Here is a 25,547-nt window from a genome sequence, read left to right as displayed (position 1 = left end):
GCCTGCGCAGGAGCCCTTTCTCTGTCGCCGCCATTAATCAGGGGCGAACCACGGCGCCTCCCAGTGGCCGAGGCAGGAACAGCAGGCCCCGAGTCAGACGGCGACGTGACAGTCCGGGGCCTCCTGGTGGCCGAGGTCGGGACTGCAGGCCCCAAGTCTGACGGCGATGTGACAGTCTGGCGCCTCCTAGTGGCTGAAGCCGGGACAGCAGGTCCCGAGTCTGGCGGCGACGTGACAATGGGATTATGTTGGACTCAGGGAGTATATTGTTGGTTTATTATTTTAATTTATTTTTAACAGGTGATCGAGGGTTTCGGGGATTAGGTATAGATAGTGAGTATGGACTATATGTTTGTATGGCTTTTTTATTTTTTTTTTTACATTCAACACATTAGCCGGATGATGGGACTACTATTGTCCCATCATTGGCTAATGTGTCAATCATTCACTGTCACTGTAGCAGGCATAGCCCGATGGGACTTATAGTCCCATCGGGCAATGCCTGCACACACAAACACATATACACACGCAGGCCCCCGCACACACCCGCACAGACCTCCGCATACCCCCGCACAACCCCAAATACCCTCGCACAGCCCTGCACAGAACCCCGCACAAATGCCCGCACAGCCCCGCAAACCCATGCACATCCCTGCATATCCCCGCACAGACCCCCACACAACCCTGCACACCCCCACACAGACCTTCGCACAGCCCCGCACAGACCCCCGCACAACCCCGCATACCCCCGCACAGCCCCGCAGCCCCACGCACAGCCCCACACAGCCCCGCAGACCCCGCACAGTCTTGCATACCCCTGCACATCCCCGAAGACCCACGCACAGCCCCACATACCCCCACACAGACCCCCCCCACACGCACACACCATACAGGCACAGTGTTGGCGCATGGACGGTTAAAAAAAACGGAATCTGTCACCGGATTCCTTCATTTGTCGGACAGTGATGGATCCGTTGCCCATAGCCTTCCATTCTAGCAAAAATCGGACAGCGACGGTTCCTATGTCCACTGTATCCGTCTGATGGACAAAGAACAATGGATGAAACATGTTGCAATCCGTTGCTAATACAAGTCTATCAGAAAAAAACGGATCCAGCGGCATCAGTTTTCACCTATGCTTGGTTAAAAAAGTAACCATTACGGACTACCACATTTTTTTTCTTGATTTCTTTTAGTGTTTCTTAAAGCCAGAAAATTGCCATTTGAATTGACTTTAGCTTTGTGCCATGTCTGTGATCGTTTTTTTCTACAAAATTAAACAACTGAATGAACATCCTCCAAGGCCGGTGATTACATAATTTTTGCCAGGGGTTGTATAGTTTGTGACAGTTGTTGCTGATTCCCTATGATGAGATGGCACTCTTTCACCTCAAAGAAGTACTGATGTTCAAAGAATATTTTTTTTATTATTCCATAGACTATATACTGTATATATATATTTTTTGTTTGAGACATTTTTCATGGCATCAACATGGAATTGCTGCTATATAATTTAATGTTTTCTACAATTAAATAGGAAATCAGGGATAAAAAATGAATACAATATAATGTTCTTGGGATGACTATTTATTTCTACATCATCTGAGCTTTTTTGTTGGGACAATTGGTCATTTTAATTGGAACCATTTTGGGGTACATACAACTTTCTGGTGTCTTTTGATACAATTTATTGGAAGACAAGATGAACAAAAAATGTTGGCACAGTTTTTTGGTTTATGGACTTTTTATTGAGCCAATCAACAGCTTTAAATAGGTAATATCCATGATAATATATGATTGTGTTCCATTTGTAATTTACTTTATATCTGGCATAAGATTTTTCGCCACTGATACACACTTCATAGTGCAGTTAACAAACACACATCCCAAATAAACGAGGACTTTTGTGTTTGATCCAAAGTTAGCTACAACTTTTTGATTTATTGTGAAACTGAGCAGCCGAGTTGACAGTCATAATTGCTATGTTTTAGCTAATGTCATGTGCTAGATGCCTGAAAGGTGTTGGTACCAGATCACATAGAATGGCCAATGATGATTCATATATTTTTAATAGCTGCAACATTTTAATAAACATTCACCTCCCAAAGCACAGGATTTTTTTTTTAAAATTGGCTTTTGCCTTAAGCCATGTAGCAACCCAGCTGTGAGTTTTTCTTTCTTTTTTTACAAGACAACAATCTAAATCATTAGATGACTTGGTATATAGAGAATAAAACTGCATCTATTAAAACGATATACTTCAAAAAGAGAAGAAAAGCTCTTACTACAAGTTATTAGATCTAGAAACATATTTGACATATGATATTCTGTTTTGCTGTTGAGACTGGCGGAACATTAACTTCAAAGTTTCAGGGTACGTTCCAACTTAAAAGCCCCTTTGTAGGAAAAACAACATGTGGGTGTGCATGTCCTGACAGTTGTCAAATTACCCATGAACACTGATTGATAATTGATGATGACCATGCGGGTAAACCACACAGCTATTATCAATCAACCAGCAAGTCAATGGGAAAACAGCTCCTTGGCTCTCAGACGGCCACTACGTGGGACCATACTCTAAAGTTGAAACTTGAAATAAAACTTTTGGCAGATTTTTTAAGGATCACCTTTTTTACCCACTGAAAATATGGAATAAGGTCTTAGTTACTAGACTGATTTTTAGTAGCACGAGCACACAAGATTAAAAACTACTCTGAATTTAAAAAAGACCCAGATCCATAGATAGATATGGGGGACAATTCATCAAAGATTTTACTCCAAAAAAGTGGCATAAAAATCTTGAAAAGTCATGTTACTCAAAAACTTTTGGCATTTTCACATCAGTTTCAATCAAATGAGCGGATATGGGGAGGAACCAGGATGGGGCGTGGCCATACCCACCTGTCCAATTAATCAAAAGTGACGGCGCTTATTAGATGCGCTGAATTCATTAAGTAGGGTGCGCGTCTTCATGAATTCAGCATCTTCCACTCTATCAAAGAATGGCGTAGTTTAATTGTGTGCGACCCGAGTCTTGATGAATCCGCCCCATGGTGTTTTTCGAAGAAATTAGCCCTGTTTTTCTAATTCTACCTTTCTAAATTTGCCCACAGGTAAATCCTACGATAGAAAATATTGTATACTACTGTGGTCCCTTAGCAGTTGATGAGAACGGAATACAAATCCCGTTACACTCGCTAGTCCTATGACAATAAGATAAATGTTCCTGTTTTTTTACTGGAAATCCTTTAGAAACAACGCCTATGAATACGCCATTTAATAGTGCATGACATTGGGAAATATTTAGCAACTGGAACTAGCCTTCCTGTATATTAAATATCAGTCTGTACATCAACATCTTGAACATTTTTCTGGACCATTTATACTCACAGATAAATTGGAACAATCTCGTAAAGGGAAATAGTTTGGAGGTTCTCGGGCGAGGTGCTTTTATCTTTTCACATTACTGTTTGATCAGTGTGGCATGTTTTATGGTATATTTACAGTTTTATTTTACATTCATCAACTTCTTCTAAAATAAAAACTGAATCAATTAACATGAATATTACCTTCCGTAAAGCAGATTGTTTTTTTTTTTTAGGCAGACCTATGCACACAGCTAAGTCTTCAAAGACTTTGTGGGTTATGACATTCTCCTAAATGTGCTGAGCTTTCTTTAACCTTTCATAAAACATTGTGATCTTTATGGACTGTATCATATTGTGCAATAATGTGCTTTATTGTCCACAGAATAAGCTTTTCTTAAAGATAATTGGAAATCTGGAAATGGCTGCTATCTGCTGATTTTTTAATGCATTATTTCTGAAATGGGGCTACTGCAATAATGACCATATCTGCTTAAGATTTAAGATTTGTCTTGGCAGAGAAAATTGATCCATTTCACCTCTGTCTAATGGAAATTTTTATCTGCGATTGTCTGTTTATGTAAATGAACGTTCCTTGGAAAAGGGATGTTAAGCGTTCTCTAAATCAAGGAGAGAGTATACTTCAAATTTTTAAAAAAATGTGGATTATTGTATTTAAATTATATTTCCATGAAAACAAAAATGTAGGTTTTTTTTGTTTTATTAAAGATATTTGCCCAGAATCAACACTTATTTCCTATTTACAGGATATTTAAGTATCTGATCACTAAGTGCCCCATTGTTCAGACCCCCCACTGATCATTAAAAAGTTGTATGCCCTTTTTTTTAATTAGCACAGCACAAAGCGATTATTAGCAGTCCCAGTGGTGGCGCGACCACCACTTTATTTCAATAGAGGAAATTGTACTCCATTGCTGTGATTAGTGGAGGTCATTGGGGTGGATGGAGTCAAAGCATTTGTCATCAGGCATTTATAATAATAATAATCTTTATTTTTATATAGTGCCAACATATTCCACAGCACTTTACAGTTTGCATACATTATCATCGCTGTCCCCAATGGGGCTCACAATCTAAATTCCCTATCAGTATGTGGGAGAAAACTGGAGTACTTGGGGGAAACCCACGCAAACACGGGGAGAACATACAAATTCCTTGCAGATGTTGTCCTTGGTGGGATTTGAACCCAGGACTCCAGCGCTGCAGCGCTGTGATGTGTCAATTTTAGGAGCAATGTTTAAACATAAAAACATTTATATAGGTAATCAAAAATTAAGGTCATTTTTGGGATCTCTATTCAAACAGATATTGAATCACTCTGAAGGACTCCATGAGCTGACATTTTTGCATCTCATACCATCAAGAAACACAAGCAACGGTGTGGATAAAGCCTTAATTTAGAGCAAAATTTACTCTACCTAAAATACATGGCTCTTTCCAGCCACTGAGACTAGGATGGCTGGGACCTGTAGAACTGTTCAGTTTAACAGTAAGGGTGTGTGTGCTGTCCAAGTGGACTTGTAGCCAAATGTCAAAATATAATGGCTGTTTGTTGGGTATGATAGGATGTTCATTTTGTACTATGTGGTAATAATTTGGAATATGTATGCTACCTATTTGAAGTCACTTTTTTATGCATGATCCACTCTTGGGGCTATGCTGTTCTATATTGAAAAGAAAACTTGTTGCACCATTAAATGGTGATATCACTAAAGATCTTCTATAGTCTTTCTGTTTCGTAATGAAAGATTTTGAATAATGCACTTTTCGTAAAATAAAGAAATAATCATCACATGGTTCTATTCTTGACCCCATTATAGCTTATAAATTTGGGGTAGAAATACCATTTGTTTGAATTAGGCTAGACTGATGCCATGTTTGAACATTCTACTTGAGGACTGCCCTCAGAAATTTCAAGGCTCCATACTAACAACATTTTCAGGCTCCCTTGAGACTCCACTCAGACTCCACTTCAGCTCTGCCTCCACCCCTCGAACCTTACCGAACAGTCGCATTCCACTTCTTCATCACATCCTCACATATTATTGATCATTAAAAATATATGTGACACATTCCCTTAAAGAAAAATAAATAAAAATATACTTAAAAAGAATATTGGGTATTTTAAGAATTGTTTAAAAGGTTAGAGTAGAGTAGGTCCTGACCAAAAGAATCTACCTTGTAGTGGTGGCGGCTTAAAAAATATTTTCGCCAGATCAAAAACTTATGGCTATGTATGTGATATGGCGTTTGATGGGAACTGTTAATGTGTGAGGATGGCTATAAGGAAGATGACATGATTTCGGCTGAGGTGGTTGTCACCACGAAAATCTCTTTGGACATCAGTATATTTGGACTTTTTCGTATAGTTATACTGTAGTTCCTTTTTATACATTTCTGAGATATGGTGTTTTTCAGTTGTCCCATGGCCTTGTACATGTTTACACATACAGTACAGACCAAAAGTTTGGACACGCCTTCTCATTCAAAGAGTTTTCTTTATTTTCATGACTATGAAAATTGTAGATTCACTTCGAAGGCATCAAAACTATGAATTAATACATGTGGAATTACATAATTAGCAAAAAAGTGTGAAACAACTGAAAATATGTCTTATATTCTAGGTTCTTCAAAGTAGCCATCTTTTGCTTTGATTACTGCTTTGCACACTCTTGGCATTCTCTTGATGAGCTTCAAGAGGTAGTCACCGGAAATGGTTTTCACTTCACAGGTGTGCCCTGTCAGGTATAATAAGTGGGATTTCTTGCCTTATAAATGGGGTTGGGACCATCAGTTGTGTTGTGCAGAAGTCTGGTGGATACACAGCTGATAGTCCTACCGAATAGACTCTTAGAATTTGTATTATGGCAAGAAAAAAGCAGCTAAGTAAAGAAAAACGAGTGACCATCATTACTTTAAGAAATGAAGGTCAGTCAGTCCGAAAAATTGGGAAAACTTTGAAAGTGTCCCCAAATGCAGTGGCAAAAAAAAACTGGCTTACATGAGGACCGCCCCAGGAAAGGAAGACCAAGAGTCACCTCTGCTGCGGAGGATAAGTTCATCAGAGTCACCAGCCTCAGAAATCGCAGGTTAACAGCAGCACAGATTAGAGACCAGGTCAATTCCACACAGTGTTCTAGCAGCAGACACATCTCTACAACAACTGTTAAGAGGAGACTTTGTGCAGCAGGCCATCATGGTAAAATAGCTGCCAGGAAACCACTGCTAAGGACAGGCAACAAGCAGAAGAGACTTGTTTGGGCTAAAGAACACAAGGAATGGACATTAGACCAGTGGAAATCTGTGCTTTGGTCTGATGAGTTCAAAATTGAGATCTTTGGTTCCAACCACCGTGTCTTTGTGCGACACAGAAAAGGTGAACGGATGGCATCTACATGCCTGGTTCCCAACGTGAAGCATGGAGGAGGAGGTGTGATGGTGTGAGGGTGCTTTGTTGGTGACACTGTTGGGCATTTCTTCAAAATTGAAGGCATAGTGAACCAGCATGGCTACCACAGCATCTTGCAGCGGCATGCTATTCCATCCGGTTTGCATTTAGTTGGACCATTATTTATTTTTCAACAGGACAATGACCCCAAATACACCTCCAGGCTGTGTAAGGGCTATTTGACCAAGAAGGAGAGTGATGGGGTGCTATGCCAGATGACCTGGCCTCCACAGTCACCAGACTTGAACCCAATCGAGATGGTTTGGGGTGAGCTGGACCGTAGAGTGAAGGCAAAGGGGCCAACAAGTGCTAAGCATCTCTGGGAACTCCTTCAAGACTGTTGGAAGACCATTTCCGGTGACTACCTCTTGAAGCTCATCAAGAGAATGCCAAGAGTGTGCAAAGCAGTAATCAAAGCAAAAGGTGGCTACTTTGAAGAACCTAGAATATAAGACATATTTTGAGTTGTTTCACACTATTTTGTTAATTATATAATTCCACATGTGTTAATTCATAGTTTTGATGCCCTCAGAGTGAATCTACAATTTTCATAGTCATGAAAATAAAGAAAACTCTTTGAATGAGAAGGTGTGTCCAAACTTTTGGTCTGTACTGTATATCTGTATATATTACAAAAAGCATATTGGGAGATAGGTACATTATCGGGTGTTTTATGGGATCTCTGCATTGTTCATGATGCGGTTGACAGCACTACGCATATGGGTGTATATGCGGATTGGGGCCTAATGGGACATTTATTGTTAGGTGACAACTACATGAATATGATACACTCTCTGGTAGGATGTTGACTGGTTGGGATGGGTATTTATGGATGTGCTGTGCTCATATATACAGGTCCCTTGGTCCTTTGGGGTATTGTCCCCTTCCCATTGTGGATTGATATATAGAAGTTTCTGAGATGAGGTGATCAGTATATTGGATAAGTGGTTGGCAGGCCTGTATATATATGAAAAAGCATATGGTGGCCTCTTATGTGTGACGCTGTTGTATGGGCACAGCATATTCGTTTTGGTCTGCCTGTTTTGTCTCCAGGAATGATAATGTATCAGAGATGTTGGTACATGCATACTCTGTCATGTCCGGTGCATTAGACTCTATGTAATTTTAACTTATGTGTGTGTACACATTTACCCTTTCACTTGCCCTCTTCTATTATGGCCACAGATGTTTCACATGTGCTGCGCATGCGCGCCTGTTGTTCCCCCTGTGTGGAGGGCCCCGCCTGTGTCGGGTGCCGGATTACGTGGGCCCGCGTACTTCCGGTTGCGTCATGGAGGGGAGGCACCACCTGCAGTGGGGCATGCGGGCGGCGCGTTCGCGGCACATCCGGTTGGCACATATAAAATGTGAGCATTATGAGCCGGTCATCTATGCCCCCTGAGGAAGGAGCCTAGCGCTCCGAAACACGCGTCCGGGTCACGTGCAGGACCGCCCGGTCATCCTGAAGGCTGCAATTGAGGTAATGACGTTTCGGGATTTTAACCCCATACGGGTGGGCGGCATACATGTCCTCCAGTGGGAGGAATAACTAGCCGCGCCGTTTAATATATGCTCAGTGTCATAATTGAATTGCTTTGCTTTGTGGCAGCAACATAAGAGTTCTACTGGCATTTAGCCGTATGATACATTGAGCATATGTGGGCAATACATGATGGGCACTTGTCTATTTAATGTGGTGATTTCTGGCTAAGTAGTGCGCAGTTATTTTAGCTGTGCATTGTAGCTTACCCCCCACTTTGTTCATTCTTTGTTCTATTTGAGTACATTGGGTAGAACTTTTGCCTCTTAATAGATGTAAAAATCTTGATAATGGTCCATGATAACAGCCTATTGTTGACCGTGACTAGTCCTGCGTGTTATTGCACTATTGCACTTTGCTTGCTGTTTGCACAGGTCCCCCATTTGTCCAATTTTGTCCTTTTTCAAATAAAGATGATATATTTATATAATGAAATGGATCTTTAGTTGCAAATTTCTGTGGTTTCCACAATCTCGTTCTATATATAATAGCGATTGATCCTAGACGGTCCAACATTAATAGCACCTGGGTATAAATATATCACATACAGTATGCTTTTGTATACCATTGCTAATGTATAATTGGCACAAGTAGAGACAATAAGGTAATCAACCTTAGTGACTACCCACTCACTAGAATTGATTGCAAATTGTTACACAAAGGCCTGTCATTTTCACCAGTGGCGGGTTTTGACAGATTCACGGCCATTAAAGACCTGCATATCTTTGCGACATCCCTGTTATTTAAGCGATATTTCCACGATGATAATAACAATAAATTGTTACCCACAGAAAAAGAACAATCTGCCCTGAGGATCCTCGAAGAGCTGGCAGAGGAACATTTATCCACCGAAGGAGGTAAGATACCTCCGGCTTTGAGGATGCGCTCCAAGAAGTTCCCCCCTATCTCGAACTGTAGTGTCATTGACCTCTTTGTAAAAGTGGTCAGTAATGAACTTCTAAAGGTACCACAGTATATAAAGAGAGATAATCTCACTGAGGAAGAGAGGAAACGTTTGAGTTATTTAAAGAGTCTCCCTGACGTGGTGATTAAGCTGGCGGACAAGGGGGAATATCGTATTATGGCCGAGACGAATGTACGAGAAGGAAGCCATGCGTCAGCTCTCTAACACTACGTGTTATAAGAGACTGACATTCAACCCCTTGTGTTATGAATGAGTCACCGTAGCAGGCAAAAACAGAAATACTAGCTAAGTCCAGAAAACCAGAGAAGTTGGCAGCTATCGGATTGCAGACCCCTGAACCTATCCACAACAACTAGCAGTAGCCGTGGGAGGTTCCTACGGTGCCCTAGACCCCTTTATCACAGCCGGAGAACTAAATAGCCTAAAGACAGAAAGGGAAGTCTAAACTGCCCCAGAGCAGACCCAAAGCAATAGGCAGCCCCCAACATATAATGACGGTGAAGCAAGAGGAAAAAACACTCACACAGATAGAAAGATAGGCTGAGCAAATGATGGGGCCCAAGCTAACTAAATAGGACAGGATAGAAAAGCTGCTATCTGCAATCCGCCAAATCCCTATCAAAACAAGAGCCAACAGACTGATAGGGAAAAAGGCCCTGAAGACGCTAGGCTTCAAAAAGACTATATCAGTACTCAGGTATTTTCTGAAGACAGAGCAAAAAGCAATTCAGCTCACCCCAGCAGGGAATGACAGAAATCCAGAACAACAAGGCAAAACAAAACCAAAACACAAATGCAAAAAGCAGAGCAGAAAACTTAGCTTTAGAGAAGCAGGAATCAGACTGGTCTCCTAGAATCCCTCAGAGAAATCACCAGCAAGGCAGAAGGGCGTCGGCTGCCTTATATCCAGCAAGCAGTTCCAGTCACCCAGTCATCATCATCCTGCTCAGGTGCTTGGTAATCAGCCTCACTACCTTCCTTCACCAGAAGAGGGAGTTCATCAGACCTCAATGGTGAAGGGGAAAATGAACTCACAACAGTACCTTCCCCTTGAGGAGGGGTCACCGAACCCTCATCCATGCCACCAGGGCGATCAGGGTGAGCCCGATGAAAGACATGCACCAATCTTTTGGCATGAATATCAGAGGTAGAGACCCAGGAATTATCCTCCTGACCATAACCCTTCCACTTAACCAAATACTGGAGTCTCCGTCTAGCCAGACGGGAATCCAGTATCTTCTCTACCTCATATTCCATGTTACCTTCAACCAATACAGGGTCCGGAGGTGCCACCCCAGGAACTACTGGTTCAACAAACCTCTTCAACAAGGACTTATGAAACACATTATGGATTTTAAATGTGACAGGAAGAGCCAAACGAAAAGAGACCGGATTAATAATCTCCAAAATCTTGTAAGGTCCAATAAATCTAGGCTTAAACTTAGGAGAAGCCACCTTCATAGCGATATTTTTTGATGATAACCAAACCATATCACCAATCTTAAACTGGGGACCAATGGTCCTATGTCGGTTGGAAAACCGCTGGGCCTTTTCCTGGGAGAGAGATAACTTATCCACCACTTGGTCCCAGATCTGGTGCATTCTCTCCACCACAGTGTCAACACCTGGGCAGGCAGAAGGCTCCACCTGCCCTGAAGAAAATCGAGGATGAAACCCAAAGTTGCAAAAAAAAGGTGACATCAAAGTGGCAGAACTAGCTCTATTATTTAAAGCAAATTCGGCCAAGGGCAAAAATGAAACCCAATCATCCTGATCAGCGGAAATAAAACATCTCAAATACGACTCCAAGGTCTGGTTTGTTCTCTCCGTCTGCCCATTGGTCTGAGGGTGAAAAGCAGAGGAGAAGGACAACTGAATTCCCAGCTTGGAACAGAAAGTCCTCCAAAATCTAGACACAAACTGAAGTCCTCTGTCAGATACAATGTTCTCAGGAATCCCGTGCAAGCGAACCACCTGTTGCAAAAACAGGGGCACCAACTCAGAGGAAGATGGCAACTTAGGGAGTGGTACAAGATGAACCATCTTAGAGAACCTATCACAAATCACCCAAATAACAGTCATTCTCTGAGAGACAGGCATATCAGAGATGAAATCCATTGAAATATGGGTCCATGGCCTCCTGGGGACCGGCAAAGGCATCAACAACCCACTAGAGCGAGAACAAGGTTTAGACCGGGAGCAAGTCCCACAGGACTGCACAAAATTCCTGACATCACAAGACAAGGCGGGCCACCAGAAAGACCGACTCACCAGATCTCTAGTACCAAAAATACCTGGATGACCAGCCAATGCAGAGCAATGAACTTCAGACATCACTCTCTTCTTCCACTGGTCAGGAACATACAACTTTCCACTGGGACAATGCTCAGGTTTGTCCTCCTGGAACTTTTCCAGAGCACGTCTCAAATCGGGCGAGATGGCAGAAAGAACTACCCCTTCGCCTAAGATGGTAGCAGGCTTGGTCACCACAGGAGAATCAGCAAAGAAGCTCCTAGAGAGAGCGTCAGCCTTGACATTCTTAGTGCCAGGAAGAAAAGAGACCACAAAATCAAAACGTGTAAAAAACAAGGCCCACCTAGCCTGTCTAGGGTTCAAGCGTTTGGCCGACTCCAGGTAAATCAAATTCTTGTGGTCAGTGAGGACCACGACTTGATGTTTAGCTCCCTCCAACCAATGTCTCCACTCCTCAAATGCCCATTTCATGGCTAACAGTTCCCGATTCCCCACATCATAGTTACGTTAAGATGGAGAGAACTTTCGGGAAAAGAAAGCACAGGGATTCATTTTAGATGTTACAGGATCCCTTTGGGACAAAACAGCTCCTGCACCAATCTCAGAAGCATCCACCTCTACCTGGAACGGGAGTGAGACATCAGGTTGCCGCAAAACCGGGGCAGCAGTGAATCTTCGCTTCAGCTCCTGAAAGGAAGAAACAGCCTCCGGAGACCAATTCAACACATCAGCACCCTTCTTAGTCAGATCAGTCAATGGCTTGGCAATACTAGAAAATTTTGCTATAAATTTCCAATAAAAATTAGCAAAACCCAAAAACTTCTGGAGGGCCTTCAAAGAAGTGGGCTGAACCCAATCATAAATGGCCTGTACCTTGGCCGGGTCCATTTCAATAGTTGACGGAGACAAAATAAATCCCAAAAATGAAATCCTCTGTACCCCAAAAAGGCATTTCGATCCTATGACATACAGGGAATTCTCCCTCAAGATCCGGAACACAGTCCGAACATGTTCCACATGAGAATCCCAATCCTTGGAGAAGATCAAAATATCATCCAGATAGATAATCAAAAATTTATCCACAAAGTCCCGGAAAATGTCGTTCATGAAGCACTGGAAGACAGAAGGGGCATTAGTGAGCCCAAAATGCATCACCAGGTACTCAAAATGTCCCTCCAGAGTATTAAACGCCATCTTCCATTCATCCCCATGCTTAATGCGGATAAGATTATACGCCCCCCCCTGAGGTCAAGCTTGGTAAACCAGCAAGCACCTTTAACTCTGGAGAATAGATTCGAAATCAGAGGTAACGGATACTGATATTTAATAGTAATTTTGTTGAGGGCACGATAATCAATACAAGGCCTTATTGAACCATCCTTTTTGGCCACGAAAAAAAACCCGGCACCTAAGGGTGAAGAGGATGGTCTAATATGACCCTTCTCCAATGCCTCCTTAATATAGGATCGCATAGCCTCGTGCTCGGATACAGATAAATTGAAGAGCCGACCCTTGGCAAATTTACACCCCGGGCTCAGTTCAATTGCACAGTCATAACTCCTATGAGGAGGCAAAGACGCAGACTCATTCTCACTAAATACATCATAAAAGTCAGCCAAATAGTCAGGAACGTCATGCGACTGAGGAGAGGTGGAAAAAACCGGAGCCTCACTAAGGGCACACCGACAACCCCAACTCACCACAGACACAGATTTCCAATCCAAAACTGGATTATGAATTTGCAACCAGGGAAACCCCAGAACAATGGTATCATGCAAATTATGCAACACCAAAAATCTGCAATTTTCTTGATGGTCTGGGGCGACCCGCATTACCACCTGGGTCCAAAACTGAGGTTTATTTTTCGCCAAAGGAGTAGCATCAATCCCCCTCAAAGAGATAGGCGTCCGCAGAGGTGTCATCGGAAATCCACAACGTTTAGCAAAATCCAAGTCTATTAGGTTCAGGGCTGCTCCCGAATCCACAAAAGCCTTGGCGGAAAATGTGGACAGGGAGCAGATCAGAGTAATTGCCAGAAGAAACTTAGGTTGAACACCACCCACAGAAAACGTGTGTGCAAAACGTTTCTCTCGTTTAGGACAGACAGAAATAATATGCGAGGCATCTCCACAAAAAAAACACAGCTTATTACGCCTTCTGAACTCCTGACGTTACTCCCTGGACAAAACTCTATCACATTGCATAGGTTCAGACACTTGTTCAACAGGTGGCAACACCTCTCGTGCAGTCCTGCGTTCACGTAAACGCCGATCAACCTGAATGGCTAATGACATAGAATCGTTAAGACCAGAGGGAACAGGAAATCCCACCATAGTATCTTTTACGGCTTCTGACAAACCCTTCCGAAAGAGAGCTGCCAAGGCATTATCATTCCAGGTAGTACGGACCGCCCACTTTCGGAATTTTTGACAGTACAATTCTGCAGAATCTCGACCCTGGCTCAATGCCAACAGGGTCTTTTCAGCCTGATCAGTAGCATTAGGTTCATCATACAACAACCCCAAGGCTTGAAAAAATACGTTCACATTAGTCAGAATAGGATCATCTGGTTTCAAAGAAAACACCCAATTCTGGGGATCGCCACTCAGCAAAGAGATGACAATTTTAACCTGCTGCACGGAGCTCCCTGACGAGTTAAGTTTTAAGGCAAAAAATAATTTACAATTATTTTTGAAATTCAAAAATTTAGACCGATCCCCAAAAAACACATCAGGAGTAGGGATCTTTGGTTCAGCAGCATGTGAATGAGTAAGATAGGCGGAAATTCCCCGCACTTCCGCAGCGAGGTGCTCCACACGATCAGACAATTGCTTCATCTCCATTGAGAGAAAAGAAATTCCCCCTACGGCCTCAGAGATATAGAGGAAAAAATGTACACTTTTTTTTTAATTTTTTTATTTTTTTTACAATTCTTTCCTGCTATTGAGTACCCTAGGATCTGCGGTATGGCTGGTGATTCTGTTATGAATGAGTCACCGTAGGAGGCAAAAACAGAAATACTAGCTAAGTCCAGAAAACCAGAGAAGTTGGCAGCTATCGGATTGCAGACCCCTGAATGTATCCACAACAACTAGCAGTAGCCGTGGGGGGTTCCTACGGTGCCCTAGACCCCTCGATCACAGCCGGAGAACTAAATAGCCTAAAGACAGAAAGGGAAATCTAAACTGCCCCAGAGCAGACCCCAAAGCAATAGGCAGCCCCCAACATATAATGACGGTGAAGCAAGAGGAAAAAACACTCACACAGATAGAAAGATAGGCTGAGCAAATGATGGGGCCCAAGCTAACTAAATAAGACAGGATAGAAAAGCTGCTGTCTGCAATCCGCCAAAACCCTATCAAAACAAGAGCCAACAGACTGATAGGGAAAAAGGCCCTGAAGACGCTAGGCTTCAAAAAGACTATATCAGTACTCAGGTATTTTCTGAAGAGAGAGCAAAAAGGAATTCAGCTCACCCCAGCAGGGAATGGCAGAAATCCAGAAAAACAAGGCAAAACAAAACCAAAACACAAATGCAAAAAGCAGAGCAGAAAACTTAGCTTTAGAGAAGCAGGAATCAGACTGGTCTCCTAGAATCCCTCAGAGAAATCACCAGCAAGGCAGAAGGGCGTCGGCTGCCTTATATCCAGTCAGCAATTCCAGTCACCCAGTCATCATCATCCTGCTCAGGTGCTTGGTAATCAGCCTCACTACCTTCCTTCACCAGAAGAGGGAGTTCATCAGACCTCAATGGTGAAGGGGAAAATGAACTCACAACACCCTTGTCCGCCTTTTGCACACAATTAAAGGGGATTCTTACAAGAGCCAGGGATGCCGACATCATTTCTGGGGAGCTCGTGACGTCATTAACAGTAGTCTAACCTATGATACCCACTTTCTATCTCCTCCCCAAGACCCATGAAAACATCCAGACCCCTCCAGGTAGACCTATAGTTTCGGGGCGGGGGGGCTACTTGGAGTGTGTCAACAAGTGGCTGGATTCTCTTCTTCAGCCACTTGTGGAGGTTCTACCATCCTTTCTCAAGGACACAAATCAATTGTTGCGTAAAACAGATGGCCTCACCTTGGATAGTGACATGATTCTAGTCACTATGGAAGCAGAATCGTTATACACGAATATCCGCCACAGTGACTGGTTACGTGCTGCAGAATTCTTTTTATCTACGTCCAATTTCCCTCCGAGTTTTAGGGCCTTTGTTTTGGAAGTCTTAGAATTTGCCCTTACGCACAATTTTTTCACGTTCAGGGGGTCCTTTTTCCTGCAGCTCCATGGGACAGCCATGGGGGGCGTGTTCGCGCCCTCCTATGCCAATCTGTTCCTGGGGCTGTGGGAGAAAGACCTCCTGATGTCAGATCGGCTGTCATCTATGGAGCGTGTCCCCTTTTGGACGCGCTACATAGATGACATTCTATTGATCTGGCAGGGGGACATGGTCTTTAGAAAGCTTCATTTCGGAACTTAATGACAACAGCCTAAACATTCACCTTACTGCTAATTTTGATAGGGATAGGGTGAAGTTTTTGAATGTTTCATTGGGTAGGGGCCTGTGAAGGGATTATCCAAACTACTATTTACAGGAAGCCGACAGCCACAAATATGCTCCTACATGCATCCTCCTCACATCCAACACATATGGTGCGTTCTGTACCGGTAGGCCAGTTTCTACGTCTTCGACGCTTGTGCTCAACGTAGGAAGAGTTTGAGACTCAGGCTAAGGATCTGAAGGGTCGCTTTGCTGAGAGGGGATACAGTAACAGGTCAATAAAAAGGGCCTATTTACGGGCCAAATATAGTGACAGAAGTACCCTCCTGTAAAAAACTAATGAGGAGCCGAGGAAACCTGAGGTAGTGAGGTTTATCACTAATTATAATGCTCGGTCAGATCAGGTACGTAGTATTTTAAACAAATCGTGGAACATCTTGAAAACGGACCCCTTTCTAGCGAGGATTATCCCAGACAAACCTCAAATCACCTTTAAGAGGGTTAGGAATTTACGCGATCATCTCGTACATAGCCATTATGTTGGGGACCCCCCTAGGAGCTTCCTGGATGATTTTGCCCGTAACAGGAAAGGTGGTAGTGCGGCTTGTGGCCACTGTGTGGCATGTGTTAACATGATCAAAGATGACACTTTTACGGACTCTCCAGGACAGAAACAATTTAAGAATGTTAAAACCATCAATTGCATGTCCCGTAATGTCATCTACTATGCCACATGCCCCTGCTCCTTGATTTATATAGGGCTTACTACCCGATATTTGAAGGTTAGGATCAGGGAGCATGTTCTAGGCATGCAAGCCGCGGCTAATGAAGAAGAGGTACACCTGCTCAAAACACTACCCAGGCACTTTAAGATACATCATGACTGCGACAGCAGTGGCCTTAAAGTTAAGGGTATTGATATGGTGGATATGGGGATCAGGGGTGGAAAAATTTCCCAAGGCCTAGCCCAAAAAGAGACGTTGGATCTGGACGTTAAATACGGTACATTCTAATGGGTTAAACGAAAGTTTGTCTTACGACCCATTCCTGTGATTGTAGCTGCCCGCTCGGGGACTTTGCTGCGGCACACAGTCGTGCAGTGGTTTTTATGGTATTTTATTGATTTTGTTTTTTTTGCTTCAGTTTGTTATTAGGGTCTTTTGAATGGGGTCGCTCTGGACATCCATATTCATCACTCCTGGCTTCACAGATAGAATCCCTTGTAGCCCAGTGGCATCTGCGGAAGAATTTGGAGAAGAGTTCCATACGTTTTCAGCTCAGATATTGTGCGGGGCCTATGGATGGCTATAAGGAAGATTACATTATTTTGGCTGAGGTGGTTGTCACCAAATCTCTTCAGACATCAGTGTATATGGACTTTTTCGTATAGTTATAGTTCCTTTTTATACATTTCTATGAGATATGGTGTTTTTCAGTTGTCCCATGGCCTTGTACATGTTTACACATATAACTATATATATTACAAAAAACATATTGGGAGAGAGGTACATTATCGGGTGTTTTATGGGATCTCTGCATTGTTCATGATGCGGTTGACAGCACTACGCATATGGGTGTATACATGGATCGGGGCCTAATGGGACATTTATTGTTAGGTGACAACTACATGAATATGATACACTCTCTGGTAGGATGTTGACTGGTTGGGATGGGTATTTATGGATGTGCTGTGCTCATATATACAGGTCCTTTGGGGTATTGTCCCCTTCTCATTGTGGATTGATATATAGAAGTTTCTGAGATGAGGTGATCAGTATATTGGATATGTGGTTGGCAGTCCTGTATATATATGAAAAAGCATATGGTGGCCTCTTATGTGTGACGCTGTTGTATGGGCACAGCATATTCGTTTTGGTCTGCCTGTTTTGTCTCCAGGAATGATAATGTATCAGAGATGTTGGTACATGCATACTCTGTCATGTCCGGTGCATTAGACTCTATGTAATTTTAACTTATGTGTGTGTACACGTTTACCCTTTCACTTGCCCTCTTCTATTATGGCCACCGATGTATCACATGTGCCGCGCATGCGCGCCTGTTGTTCCCCCTGTGTGGAGGGCCCCGCCAGTGTTGGGTGCCGGATTACGTGGGCCAGTGTACTTCCGGTTGCGTCATGGAGGGGAGGCACCACCTGCAGTGGGACATGCGGGTGGCGTGTCCACGGCACATCCGGTTGGCACATATAAAATGTGAGCATTATGAGCCGGTCATCTATTCCCCCTGAGGAAGGAGCCTAGTCACGTGCAGGACTGCCCAGTCATCCTGAAGGCTGCAATTGAGGTAATGATGTTTCGCGGTATTAACCCCATACGGGTGGGCGGCATACATGTCCTCCAGTGGGAGGAATAACTAGCCGCGCCGTTTAATATATGCTCAGTGTCATAATTGAATTGCTTTGCTTTGTGGCAGCAACATAGGAGTTCTACTGGCATTTAGCCGTACGATACATTGAGCATATGTGGGCAATACATGATGGGCACTTGTCTATTTAATGTGGTGATTTCTGGCTAAGTAGTGCGCAGTTATTTTAGCTGTGCATTGTACCTTACCCCCCACTTTGTTCATTCTTTGTTCTATTTGAGTACATTGGGTAGAACTTTTGCCTCTTAATAGATGTAAAAATCTTGATAATGGTCCATGATAACAGCCTATTGTTGACCGTGACTAGTCCTGCGCGTTATTGCACTATTGCACTTTGCTTGCTGTTTGCACAGGTCCCACATTTGTCCAATTTTGTCCTTTTTCAAATAAAGATGATACATTTATGTAATGAAATGGATCTTTAGTCGCAAATTTCTGTGGTTTCCACATTCTCGTTCAATACTGATCATTAGTAAAAAATACAATACCTATATTACCTTAAGTGCCATTATACACAGGAGCTCTTTACATAGTCTACAGTGTATAGCGTCAGTGTATAGGTAATACACTGACTAGCCAATGACATTATACACAGGAGCTCTGTATATAGTGTACCAAGTATAGTGTCAGTGTACAGGTAATACAGTTATCACCAGTGACATTATACACAGGACCTCTGTATATAGTATACAGAGTATAGTGTCAGTATACAGGTAACACACTGACTCACCAGTGAGGTTACACAGGGGAGCTGTATATAGTGTCCGTCTAAAGGTAGTGCAGTCATCACCAGTGACATTATACACAGGAGCTCCGTATATAGTATATAGTGAACAGGTAAAAGTATGTTTCCACGGGCCGGAATCCTTCAGGATTTGGTGCGGATTGGATGCTGCGTACAGCAGCGTACAGATGTAACAGCAAAGGAGGGGATTTTATGAAATCCCGTCTCCACTATGCGTGCACAGCCGCATCCGGTGGCCCTGCATAACCGGACATGTGGTGCATCTTTCAAGACCGCAGCATGTCTATTTATATTGCAGAGATGCTCCGTCTCTGCAACATAAATGACACAGTATATGAATAGGATGAGGTGATTCCGCATATGTTCAATGAACACATGTGGTATCACCGCATGTACAACAGGGGACGGCCCTTTGGGCGGAGCAGGGTATCCACTGTGTCCAAATCGCAGGGATTCCGGCCCATGGAAACATACCCTAATACAGGGATTACCAGTGACAGTATACACAGGAGCTGTTTATAGTGTACAAGTAATACTGTGATCACCAGTGAAATTATACACAGGAGCTCTGTATATAGTGTATAGTGTAAGTGTACAGGTAACACACTGACTCACCAGTGATGTGTCTAGTTGAAATCCTTTATCTTCGCTTTTCTTCATCCAGTGCACGCCACCATCAGTACTTCCAGCCAGGACTCTTCTATGCAGAAAATATCACACAGTTATCTAGAGTACCACTGCCAGAGCACATTAATCACTTTTCCCATCTTGTACACTATGTCAGATGAAGAAAAAAGCGACATAGTGCCACCCTGCACAGTAACAGGACACCCCCTCAATTCATCATTTGCTCTCACCCACTCTTAAGTCATAATCATTTGTTACACCTCACCCCGGTCTCAATTCTTAATCATTTGCTGTCTCACACCCCCCAGTCTCAATTCATAATCATTTGCTGTACCCACCCCCAGTCTCAGTTCATTATTATTTGCTGTACCCATCCCCAGTCTCAAGTCATAATGATTTGCTGTACAAATTCCCCAGTCTAAATTCATTATTATTTGCTGTACTCACCCCCGAGTCTCAATTCATCATTATTTGCTGCCCCGAAGCACAAACAGTCTGTCTGTATGATGAGGAACATGTTTGTGCTTCTGCGCTTCCTGTGGGCAAGTCTTTCCTTGGTTTCTCTAGCCTAGAGCACCAAGATAAGACTATCATTAGCTGAAAACTTGATTACACAAGACCCACATGAAGGATTTCTTCACCCCAGGTATCATTTTAATCAGTATGACACTGCCAACTTAACAATGCCTGTAGTTTACTTTGGAAAATCCTGCTGACAGGTTTGCTCTAAAGCCCCCGTCAAACTAAGCGAGATCGCTATCGAGATCGCTGCTGAGTAACAAGTTTTGTGATGCAACAGCGACCTCAGCAGCGATCTCGCTGTGTGGACACCTATCAGCGACTGCCCCCCCCCACCGGGTATCGCTGATCGTGCAGGAATGTCCTGGGCCTTTTTTTGATCGTTGATCTCCTGCTGGCCAGCATGCATTGCTGTGTGTGGCAGCGGGAGACCATCGATCAGCGAGCTCCCAGCGCTGTAAGCAGACGCTGAGAGCTGGTAGCCAAGGTAAACAGCGGGTAACTAAGTGCGCGCATCGCTTAGTTACCCGCTGTGTACCCTGGATACCAGTGTGCTCGCACTGGGAGCTGGTATCCAAGGTAAACAGCGAGTAACTAAGTGCGTTTGGTTACCCACTGTTTACCTTGAATACCAGCTCCCAGAGCGAGCACGCTGGTATCCAGGGTACACAGAGGGTAACTAAGCGATGCGCGCACTTAGTTACCCGCGTCCTCGCTGGTCCTGATCTCTGATGAGTCTGCCTGTTTGACAGCTCACCAGCGATCATGTAGCGACACACCAGCGATTCTGACCAGGTCATATCATTGTCGGGATCGCTGGTGCGTCGCTATGTGTAACGGGACCCTAAGCTGTGGTGCTGGTTAAGACTACTACAAATCTCATAAATAGCTAGACTAACATATATGTTTCTCATCATATAAACCCCATATAGACCCAGAATTGTCTCTGGAAGGCCAAATCGCTAGACAGAAATGAAAGGGAATTTGTCACCATATTTGGCCTATCTAAACTATTAATATGGGACTACAGATTATAGAATGCTGAAAACAGTCCTACCTGTATGCCTCATATCAGTTGTGTTGTTGCTGAGAAATCCTATTTTATGACTTTATATAAATTACCTCTTCCAGACTATGGGGAGGTTGGTGCCTGGAACTCTGCCTACAGAGCTTGTTTTAAATATAAAGGGGAGTTACCAGTGTAATGTGCGATGGATACTAGTGTGATGTGTAATGGTACATGCCCACGATCAGGAATTGTTACGGTTTTGACGCTGCGTATTAATGCTGGGTCAAACTCGCAGCGGCCAGATGTTACAGCTTAGTGGAAGGGATTTCCAGAAATCCCATGTCCACTATGTGTGCATGTGCAACAGTGGATCACCCGCAGTTACTGACATGCGGAACATCTTACAAGACTGCAACATGTCAATTTCTCTTGCGGAGACTCTAGTCTCTGGAACAGAAATGTAGTCAATAGAATGTATTGAATGCAGTAAATTTGCATGCTCAATCAACACAAATGCAAATTTATCTGCGCTCAATAGAATGCAGCAAACTTCCGGATCGTGAGCACATAGCCTAATGGTTACCAGTGTTTCCAGTGTGATATGTAATGGCTGCTCTCTAATCTCCTGATCTCACTGCAGAGCTGTGTGTAATTATACCTCTTAGCTTTAGCTTCTAGCTCACAGACAGACAGGGATGTAATATTGTTGCAACTCCCCCTTCATGTAAAATAATCTCTGGAGGCAGAGTTATCTTCCAGGCAGCCTCCTCACCATAGCCTGGAAGAGGTCACTTATATAAAGTGATAAAACATGATTACTCAATAAGAAGGCATCTGATATGAGACACACAGGGAGGACTGTTTCCAGTATTCTATGGCCTGTATACCCATATCAATAGTTTAGATAGGTCAAATGTGCTGACAGATTCCCTTTAATCTGTTTAGGACAGGTGATGATGAGGGCAAATTGATTCACAGGTCTACAAAAAAAATATTTTTTGTAATCATCGCAGGTGACTTTGTACTTTTCTGAATCATCTTTTTGTCCTGATTTCAAAAATGTATATAGTTTATCTGTGGCACGTATAGTGTCCATGGATCAGCATAATTATTAAAAGGTATAGGAAATATACTGGAGACATTAATAAAACATTAATCTACATATCACCTTACAAAACGGTTTTTATTGAACCAAAATAATTTCACAAGCAAAATAGAAACCAAAATATGAACAGAAATTAAAAGTGCTTGACAGTAGACTGTTGTTGATAAGATTTTTCAGGGTTGTCCCTACAGTATATAACATCCAACAGTAATCTGCCATCATTGAGTCATTCCAAAAACCCTGGTAGCGGTGTTACATTACTTTAATGTTCCGATGAAACTGCTCACCTTGTTCATCGCTTACATTCCCAAGGTTTTGAGGGAAGACATCTAAATGTGAATGGAAAATGTGCATTTTCAGAGACATGCGACATCCAAGACACTGGTATGCATTTAGCAGTTCCTCAACACCTTCAACATATTCTGGAGATTTTTTCCTAAGTTTTCACAGATCCACTTGAAGCTTTTCCAAGATCTCAGTTCCTCATCATTTAGAGTTCCTTCAAGCACACATGATCTCTCATAAGCTCTCTGATCTGAGGACCAACAAATACCCCTTCCTTCAGTTTTACTGGTGAAATGCTGGAGAATTTTTGTGAAATGTACTGGAACCCTTGTGAATTTGTCTTTGCCATGGCTTGCACAAAGTTTTTAATCAATCCCAACTTTATATGTAGTGGATGGAGAAAGAAAGATTTTTGTTGGAGCAACTAAAGGATTATGCTGAACATTATCTCTACCTGTAGCATAGATGTTCTCTGTCCCCAATCATGACGAACATAATTCTTTACTGTATTTCTACTGTTCTATAAACACAAGAAGCAACAATATTTTGTGAAACATCCTTGCATTGCCATTAGCAGACCAATCACTTTCAAATCTCCACACATATTCCATTGATGATGTTTATATTGTATAGCATTCAAACCAACTGACAGATTTTCATAAGTTTCCTTTAGATGACATGAGTGAGCAATAGGGATTGATGGTTTAATACAGTTTTTCAATTGTGAAGCAATACTGCTTTCAAATTTCTCTGGGATGAGTCAATAAACTATCGCCAATCTGCAACAAAACACTCTTGATTCAGTTCTTCAGAGAGGCCATTCACATTGTTACAGTACACCATTGGTCCATCAACTGTGAAAAATTGTGTTTAAGTGTTACTTCTGTTTCAGTAATAACACACTTTGACATCTTCATGAAGAAGATTATTCTGTTTCAACCTAGATGCAAGAAGCTTTATCTTTTGACAATGAAAGGTCTCTGATGAGATCATTTAATTCATGTTGAATAAAGTGTTCTGGCTGCTCGGCTGCTTCATCAGATAAATACTCATCTTGACTTGAGGTCTCCATGTCTTCGCCAGTAGCTTCAGCTCCATAGTCTTCATATTCTACTTCATTTTCATACAATCCAGACAATGTTGGTACACGAAATGGCAAGGTACCGTAATGTGGAACTGGTCTAATCGCAGATTCAAGTTCAGGGTAATTAATCTTATGTTTGTTCTTTGTAAAAAAGCCCTTCAGTTTGTCAAAACAAAAGTAGCAGTCATCACTATGATTTTTGGGTTCTCTCCAAATCATGGGAACAGCAAATGGCATAGCCACTTTCCTCATATTCAATCAGTCATGAAGACCATTTGAACATCTTGAGCACATCACATGAGGGGCCCAGCTTTTGTCTTGATCACCAAGTGGACACTTAAAGTACATCTGGTACATCTTTTTAATATCATGAGTAATTGAATGTACTTGGCCTTTTGGTGTAAAAGAACCACAAACATAGCAGAATCTGTTTAAATGATTGATACACTCTAGGGGCATTTTTCTCCTTTAAATCAGATCAAACAGTAGAGTAAGTTCAGTTCAATGGTGGGGACAAACTAAAAAAAATGCGATGAGCCAACTGACTATATGTAGATATTTCCCCAGAGATGACAGAGGCAGGTTGTATTTAGAACTGATTTTACTGGAGGTAATCTGGTAGATAACTATATACAGTTGTGAGATAAATGAGTCAACCTATTCCTTACAGATGAACATTTGCAGACAGGCAGTTTCTCAGTGTGATTTTGGCTGCTTTCAGGTTCTCTCACTGTGGAGACTGAGTTACACCTCAGTGGCTGAGCTATTTTCTTCCCTCTGAGATGACTTGCCCTCCCAGAACTGCAGTGAAAATCCTCTCACATTGGTTGCTGTCTGCTGCCTTCCCTTCTATTTCCCTGTGGCAGGGCTCAGATACCTATAGAGGCCTGTCTCCTGTCAGAGTCTCAAATACTAGTCCTTGCTGTCATCACCTTCCTTTTCTGACTGACTTCAATCTTACCACCTCATAACAGTTAGCTCCTCCCTATAACATGTGACTTTTCGAGAAGCAGTCATTAGTTGACTACACTGTCAATATTCCTTCCCATAAAGCTCACTATAACCTTTACTGATGTTGTCCCTGTAAGAAAATTCACAATTAAATAAGACAATTCACAATTAAATAAGACAAGCAAAGAAATGGGAATAACATGCAGAAACAACGTAATGACAAAAATACATCTATTTCAGAAATTTTTTGTGATAGAGCCAAACTAAGCATATTTTTGGAATCAGCACATCAAACTCCATAAAACAGACATATTACCTTTGCTGATGATTTTTTTTGTGTTGACCAGTGTTATTAAAGGAGATGCTACTCAGAATGGTGCATGGCAAAGGAAACAGGAGACAAAAGTCCCATTGGCTACCATCAAAAATCACACAAGAACATGAATCAATTGAAAGACGCTGTGGAAAGCAGGGAAGCATAGCGAAAACTGGTCTACAGGTTATCCAGTGGTTGAGCACAACTAAATGGATAAAATCAGCCAAGAAAATGGTCCCAAAATTTGTAAAGCTAATTGTTAGGTGTCGAGTTCTCGCCACTGCACAGGGGGAATCTCAAGCATGTGCTCTGCGGTCTTCCATTCTTCTTCAACTGCAGAGGTTCCTGATCAGCAGAGACCTCGGTCCCAGCATCTTGCTCAGGCTAATGCTATACGTTTGGTTGCTGCTGCTGCCCCAGGTTCAGCTATTTCATCCAGCATTAGTCAGCGGCGAGCAGACGCCCCT

General features: G+C 42.7%; 1 long non-coding RNA gene across 1 annotated transcript in view; it reads left to right on the top strand.

Annotated features, from left to right (window-relative positions):
• LOC141100068 (uncharacterized) overlaps positions 1-18,847 on the top strand; it is a 44,909-nt gene extending 26,062 nt beyond the window's left edge. Inside the window, exons 2-3 of the long non-coding RNA XR_012234587.1 lie at positions 9,166-9,231; positions 17,201-18,847. This is a non-coding gene — a long non-coding RNA (uncharacterized lncRNA). The remainder of the gene's footprint in view (positions 1-9,165; positions 9,232-17,200) is intronic.
• Positions 18,848-25,547: the final 6,700 nt, after the last annotated feature.

Source organism: Dendrobates tinctorius, unplaced genomic scaffold, assembly GCF_039654945.1.
Source record: "Dendrobates tinctorius isolate UK_male_01 unplaced genomic scaffold, ASM3965494v1 ptg000011l, whole genome shotgun sequence".
Taxonomy (NCBI): Eukaryota; Metazoa; Chordata; class Amphibia; order Anura; family Dendrobatidae; genus Dendrobates; species Dendrobates tinctorius.
Note: the sequence above shows the minus strand (reverse complement) of the source record. Positions and strands in the feature narration are given on the sequence as shown.